Source organism: Sciurus vulgaris, assembly GCF_902686455.1.
Source record: "Sciurus vulgaris genome assembly, chromosome: 2".
Taxonomy (NCBI): Eukaryota; Metazoa; Chordata; class Mammalia; order Rodentia; family Sciuridae; genus Sciurus; species Sciurus vulgaris.
In genome coordinates this window covers 63,040,259-63,048,346 of record NC_136462.1, presented here as the reverse complement: position 1 = coordinate 63,048,346, position 8,088 = coordinate 63,040,259, and positions in this window count along the sequence as shown.

Here is an 8,088-nt window from a genome sequence, read left to right as displayed (position 1 = left end):
GTTATGTATTAAGGAACCGATTATAAAAATATAAAGTCTGACACAAGTTCCCTCTTTTCTCAAAAAGTTTTTTTTATAAAGCAAATGCCCTTAAGATCATTACATTCTCAAACTAGCATTTCTCAAAATTACAGAGATTAAAAAGAGATTCTTTGGTCAAATAAAGTCAGGAAACACCAAGTTAAATTATGTAAAATAGGTCTCTTGACTTGTCCAAGATTTTAATATATTAATACCTATGAGTCTTCAAGAAAGGGATCTAAGTATATTTCCCAAAAATATTTGACCTTCAAACTTCATTGCAGGGATTATCTTGAGCTAAGTATTCTAAACACCCTATGAAAAACTTTGTCTTCCTCCATTAATTACCCTAAATGTTAGTTAATATATAACAGCCGATAGTTTCCTTTCTACTTCAGAACACACAGTTTTTTTATGAACTTAAAATTCCAGTACTACTCAGTCAAGTGAAGTCTGATAATGTGAATTCTTGGAATTTTATGTGTTAACCACCAGATGGAGCTTTCATCTCTACTTTTTGGTTTATTGAAGCACTTAAAAAAGTGTTTTTCTAACATGGATTCTTTTCCATTTGTTCACATGGGGACAGAACAAGGCACTGGTTAATTATTTCTCAAGTATTTACTAGAAAAAAGTGATGCTCAGATTCATCTAATTTTGAATTTTCAGCATCAAAAGTATGTCAAGTCCATATATATATATATATATATATATGTATGTATGTGTATATATATATATATATAATATGTATATCATATTTGGTGTTCTGATCCACACTCATTATGCCTAAAATCTATTAGATATAAAAAAATAAGGCTAATTAGTAAGTCCCACATGAAAATTACAGAATTCTAAACTCACATAGACCTAAGTGGTCATGTAGTCTTGTCATCTATGTTCTAAATGAAGAAAAGCTAAATGGAATACATGCATTCTTTTCCTCTTTAAATGCTAAAATGACTAGGCATTAAAATTTCTACCTCTCAGGCAGAGTGCAGTGGCGCACACCTATAGTAGCAGCAACTTGGGAGGCTGAGACATGAGGACTGAAAGATTGAGGACAGCCTTGGCGATTTAGCTAGGCCCTGAGCATCTTAGTGAGACCCTGTCTCAAAATTAAAAAAAAAAAAAAAGAAGGATATGAAATTGATAAACCCTCCAAGACAGTGTGTGACGCGGGAGTAGGGAGGGAAAAGGAAGCTAAATTTTTGATCCTTCCTATAAATCGCTTCTTAGTGAAACTATACATTGATCTTGTCCCTGTGGCAATACAATAACATCTGGAGTCATATGAGCACTGGACTCTGAACCTCAAACCCTCCATCACTGCCCTGTAAAAACACTGCTTAATTAAAAACCATGCCCAGAAGGAACAAGTTCCAGAGGTTTGCAACCTTTTGTTCATATCCTGTTAATGTCTTCAAGGACTAAGACACCCCACAATGTAACCCATATAAATTCCTACCTCCTCTGTAATCGGGCCCATTTTCTTTTCTTTTACTTTTTTTTTTTTTTCCCAGTGCTGGGGATCGAACCCAGGGTCTTGTACTTGCAAGGCAAGCACTCTACTGACTGGGCTATCTCCCCAGCCCTTGGGCCCATTTTCTATCCAGAAAGTGAGCCCATCCAATGCCTGGCTCCGCTGTGAATAAAAGACAGTGCTGATCCATAAACTCTGCTTCCATGCAGTTATTTGTACTTTCATTATGGTGCTGAAACTGTTTTGGTTACTTTTGCTTACAAAAAAAGGGCTGTGGGTCTGGGACTGTAGCTCAGTTGTAAAGTGCCCTTGAGTTAAATCCCCAGTACCTCCCCCACAAAAAACTAATTCTCAAATAGTAATTGCTTTTATTCCAGAGTGCCCAATACTCCAACGACTCTTTGTTCTGCCACACTGACTAATTCTTGAATTATTAGTAAGAGTTCATTTAATCTCTTAAACCATTTACAGTATCCCAAAGAAATGAAACATGGTTATCTGCTGGCAGAGGTTTTTTGTTTTGTTTTGTTTTGTTTTTCCATACTATGGATTTAACCTAGGAACACTTAACCACTGAGTTACATCCTCAGCCATCCCCACCTTTTTTATTTTTTATTTTGAGACAGGGTCTCCTTAAATTGTTTAGGGCCTCACTAAGTTGCTGAGGCTGGCTTTGAACTTTCAATTCTGCCTCAACTTTTCAAGTCACGGGGATTACAGGCATGTGCCACTGTGCTGGCAAAAACCAGAATTTATAAAAGCTATTCAACAAAGGAAAGAAATCTCACTTTAAAGAAAAAAACTAGACTTGTAGTTTTACTTTGAAAGAGAAGTAAAGTTTTTGTTTGGGGTTCCATGATTAAACTAGATGTTACCTTGATTTTCAGACATCAAGTCAGCTTTCTACCCTTTTTGGATCTGCACCCCAGAGGACAGCACTCTCAGCAAGAATAAGACTGATCATACCCAGAGGGCATGTGCTCTAGGAAGCAAACCAGATCTCTTTACATCTAGCTTCATTGACTAGCTCTAATTTTTCACCAGTGGGTCATTAAAGCTCACAGAAATTTCTCTGGAATTTGTTGTTTTGCGGATTTGCTATAACAAAATACCTGGGAAAATCAACTTAAGAAAAGAAAGGTTTATTTTGGCTCGAAATTTCATAGGTTTCAGTTCATGACCAGCAGGCTCCATGAACAGATGAACCTATGGTGAGACAGATCATGGCAGAAAGGCATAGCAGAGCAAAGCTGCTTAATTCATGGTGGCCAGAAGCAGACAGCAAGAGCAAAAGGAACAAAAAGATACAGTCCCCAAAAGCACAGCCCAGGACTTATTCCCTTCAACTAGAGGAAGCTGGCAGGGTGTGGGGGGGCGGGGGGAGGGGACGGAACAAAAGACAGTCAATATAGATAATAAATAATTGGGTCCAATCAGGAAGGTGGGGGCTGGTTGGAAAGAAAATCAAATGATGCCCTTTTCCCCCTCCCCCTTCCATAGCCCTTCCCCCTGCTACTGCTCCTGCTCCAACCTGTAGCTAAGGTAACCTGCCCTAGGAATTGTTCCTTCCTGCAAGAATTTTAAGAGTTGTTAATTGATACCTCCTGGTTGTTACCTTACAGCCTGGATCACTCCACTGTTTGGCCCTTCCCTTTCTCATTTGGCCCTCACCTTTGGACTCAACCTGGCCACTGGTCATGCAGGCAGGATGGGAAGAGATAAGGGGGAAGGAGGGCATGAGAACGAAGAAAATCTCCAATGTATAAAAGGGGCAAGTCACTTCCACTTCTTTGGATACCAGCTATGGCCCCCTTCATCCTCCCAGGAGAAGTCTGTTTCTATTCTTTAAATAAAACTTGCTTTCTATGCTTGCTTCCGTGTTTCTCCCATTTCTCTGGTGTTCAAACTCCCAAAATCTGGGGAAAGAGAACTCCTCGTCACCAGTAACCAGCAGTATCATAGGTTCCACCCCCTACAGTTTCCACCACCTCCCAATAGTCAATTTAGATGTGAATCCATCAATGGGATCAATGAGATTAAAGTCCTCATGATTCAATCACTTCCCAAAGGTTCTCCCTCTGAATATTGCTGAGTTGGAGACAAAGCTTTCAGCACAAGAGTCTTTGGAGGATACTTCATATCCAGATCATAACACCAATCTGTCATCTCCAATAACCAATCTGGGAATACAGCCTGCTGTGAGACAGACTATAGTAAGTCAGAGTGATAACTCTAGCAACATCCAGGAAGTCAAACAATAACCACTATAATAATCAGTACAAAATGTCTAGAACTTAATTAATATTTGATAGTTTTCTTTTTCCTAATTTTGTCCACAATTTCAATTTAGGATCAACCAGAGAAAATAAAAAATGCACCCTTAACCGATCACACAGGATGTCCTGTCTCTAGTTATCCTGCTGAACTAACCTATTGTCTGTTACCATAACGAAATATCACAGACTGTGTAATTTATAAATAATAGAAATTTATTTGGCCCATGGACACTGGGAAATCCAAGACCATGGTGCTACCATCTGTTCAGTTTCTCGTGAGGGTCTTCTTTCTGCTTTATAAAACAGCAGAGGGCATCACATTGGAAGTTTGAGCAATCATGTTAGCTCGGGCTTATGGCTTAGAGGTGGTGTCCCCCAAAAGCTCACGTGTGACACAATGCAAGAAGTTTTGGAAGAGAAACGATTGGGTTATAGTCTTAACCTATTCAGTGAATTAATCCCTGATGGAATTAACTGAGTAGTGACTGGAGGCAGATTGGGTGTGGTTGGAGGAAGTGGTTCATTGGGGGTGTGGCTATGGGTATATGTTTTGTATCTATTTTCTGATCAGCATGTGAGCTACTTCCCTCTGTCACACTCTTCTGCTGTGATATTCAGCCTCACCTGGAGCCCTGAGATATGGTGCCAGACTTCTATGAATGGAGACCTCTGAAACTGTGAGCCCTCAAATAAACTTTTCCTCCTCTACAATCTTGCTGGTTGGGTCCTTTAGTCACAGAAGCAAAAAAGTTGACTAAAACACCTCTCTTCTTATACAGACGTTAATATCACTATGGGGGCCCCACCTCCAAATACCATTAACATGAATTTGGGGATGGTTTCCAACACATGTCAGGGTGCACATTCAAACCATGGCACCAACCTGCAGCTTCCCCATGAAATTCCCCTTTTTCCGCGACAAATCTTTCCCATTCCCCTGCCTGCTTTTGATTTCTACCAAAATGTACATGGTAGTAGTGGCTGACTCCTTATAGAAAGCTCTGAATAGTCTTGGTTCTTATATGGTCTTCATTCATTTCCATGCAAAAGACCTTCTTGAATCTTTCCTTAGTAGTGCTTTCCCCAGTTAATGTTTAAAATATCTCCCTAGCCAGGCGCAGTGACACATGCCTGTAATCCCAGTGGTTTCGGAAAGCTGAAGCAGGAGGATCACAAGTTCAAAGCCAACCTCAGCAACTTAGCAAGACCCTGTCTCTAAATAAAATACAAAAAGGAGGTCTGGGGATATAGCTCAGTTGGTAGAGTGCTTGCCTCAGATGTACAAGGCCCTGAATTCAATCCCCAGCACCACAAAAATGAATAAAATAAAAAGGATGCGGGTTGGGGGTTGTGGCTCAGTGGTAGTGCGCTTGCCTAGTATGTGTGAGGCATTGGGTTTGATTCTCAGCACCACATACATTAGATGAATAAAATAAAGGTCCATCAACAAATAAAAACAAAATATTTTTTAATAGACAATTACATCATTATTATTTTTTTTAAAAGGGGGGGAGGGGCTGGGGATGTGGCTTAGTGGTAAGTCCCCTGAGTTCAATCCCTGGTACCAAAAATTAAAATTAAATGTCTCCCTGTCCACTAGAAAAATTAAATGCCTCCCTGTCCACTAGAATCTAAGCACAAGAAGAGAAGCAGCTCCCCACTGTAACTTCCCATGCCTACCACAGTGCAGGTATGCAGTTGGAAACAAGTAAATATTAATTGGATGATTAAATTAATCAAAGTTTAATGCAAGTGAACTTTTAGATTGTGGCCAAGGGGTGATAAAAGAGAAATGAGAAAATATAAGACAAAAATGTGCTATTAAAATCTTAAAATCATATTAAAATCTTAAAAAAAAAACCAGAGTGATGATGCACACTTATAATCCCAGAAATGGGAGATTTAGGCAGCAGATCACCAGTTCCAGGCCAGCCTCATCAATTTAGCAATGCCCTAAGCAATTAACCAGATCCTATCTCAAAATTTTAAAAAATAATAATAAAATAAAATAAGAAGGGCTGGAGAGGTGGGTCAGAAGTAGAGCTCCCCTGGGTTTCATTCCCAGTACTGGGGGAAAAAAACATAGAAAGGATAGGATGTATGAACTAAGCTTTATATAATTTATTTCAGATGATTCTTACACACACACACTTGACACTAACAGAGTTGCTTAAAGGGATAGAAAACAGAGCCAACCTTTGCATTTAACTTCGTTAGGTTTGACTTAGATGTCATCATCATCCGAAAGAGCCACATCATCAATGAACACTCAATGGAGTACTTTGTTCTCACAACCCTCATGTAACTTCAACGCCAAACATCCATGTCAAAAATACTTAACTGCAAAAATTTTTCCATTGAAAGCCAAAAACTGGAAATCTCTAAAAACTGCAACCAGAAGAAATTTGGTACCTCAGGAAAAGTCTTCCTAAGCAGAGATTAGATGACAATTACAGAAGTTCAGCTTTCCAAAATTTAAGCATTTTTTTCAGAATAACTTCATCGACCAAATATAGCTTATTCTTACATGTCTCCTATCTCTCAGAAACATTAAAAAATACTTAGCACAAATTCAAGTTTTTAACTATATTAAAATTCTTTTCCAAAGTTCATTACCTAATTATTTTAAGTCAGACTGCATCTGAAATAACAGAAAGCTACCCTTAGATACTTTACTTTCCTATCTCCTCAATACTTATTACAGAATCATTAGTACATTTATTAATCACCTCTTCTTTTGAAAAATAATTAATTTCCTAAGACCGCCTTGTTCCTGCTATTACTCTCCTTTCTTTCTTGATCTATATATAGTGCTGACACCACATATGTATGCAGAGTCCTGTGTTCAAGCTTTGTTCCATTGGTGGTTGGCTGCATAATCACCTGTTCTTTTCTCCAAAAAAGTAGGGTGAAACTGCTAACAATTCACATTTCAAAAATATATTTGTAAGGAAATTCAGAAATGAAGTCACTGATATCACCAGTTACCTTGACGAGTTCTGTTTTCGAGACAAGCAGAGTAGAAAGTAAGAAGCTTTATTTAAAGAATTTTAAAACAGACTTCTACAGGAATGAAGCAAGGGACCCAAAGGCGAAATCTGTGGGATGAGAAAGTTTTGTCCCTTTTATTCTAAAGTTTCCTTTATTCGCTGGCATTTTTCTCCCTTTTCTTGTTCATTTCCCCCCCAAACTGTATACCTGACTGGGAGATGCTGGTGGGGGCCAGAAAGTGAGGACAGCTGGGCTGGAAGGGCCAAGGTGGAGTGCTGGGCAGGAAGGGAGAAGCAGCCCAAGGGGCATTAATTAACTGCTCCTGGTCTGTTCATGAGTTGCTTCATTAACCACCTTTTGGAAGGGGTAATATAGGCAGGTAATCGTCGTAATCAAAGGGTTCTGGAGACATGCACATTCCAACCTTCCAGGGGTGGTCTCCAACTTTCTGGACCCAAATTGGCCTTCATGTTCTTGATCCAACCTGAGCACTTACCCATACTAACTGCCTGTCTTTAATTCTGGCTTCATCACTGCTTACTTTTTCAAATTTGTTATTGTCACCAAAATGTTGGGGAATAGGATTATTTTTCTATATTTCTTCTAAGTCTGTTTCTACAAAATCAGCGAAAAATATTTAAACAAATAACTTTCTAGTTTGACTTCAGCCAGGCAGTGTTTTTCTGTCCCACAACTGTGTAGTTAAAATTGTAAGCACTAATTCCTTAGTTCTTAGCCTAAGGACTGTCCTCATTTTATCTTCAATTAAGAGTTACATTAGGTTTGCAGTCATTTCTTTGCAAGCTAAAGGCAGTGCTTTTTCTGTAAAAAGTGTTAAAAATCCGTTTGTAAATTAACTGAATTCATGTCATGTCTAGAATCAGATGTAATATTTCCATTGTTTCTTGCACTTTGTGACCCAGCACAAGCTACTTAATCCATTCCTGCGTTGTTTCCTGTAAGTTGAAGATAATAGTACCTAACTCATAAGGTTGACCTAATAACAATAATGATGTATACGTGTTGGCATTAGATTTTTTTTTTCTTTTAAGAGGGCGGAAAAGAGAGAGGAGATAGCTACTGCAGGGGTAATAATAATTTTAAATAAATATAAAGCGATCTTTGAAGTGGCCAAGCAGGAGAAATTGCAGCAAAAAAAAAAAAAAAAAAAAAAAAAATTTCATTCATTTGGCAGCGAATAAACCTTGGACTTGTCTCTTCCTCTTTGAGAAAAAGTCACAATTACACTTAACCACTTTTTAGGTCAGTTTCTTCCCTCTCGATACCGGAAAAATACACCCTCTCCATAGAATGGCTGTT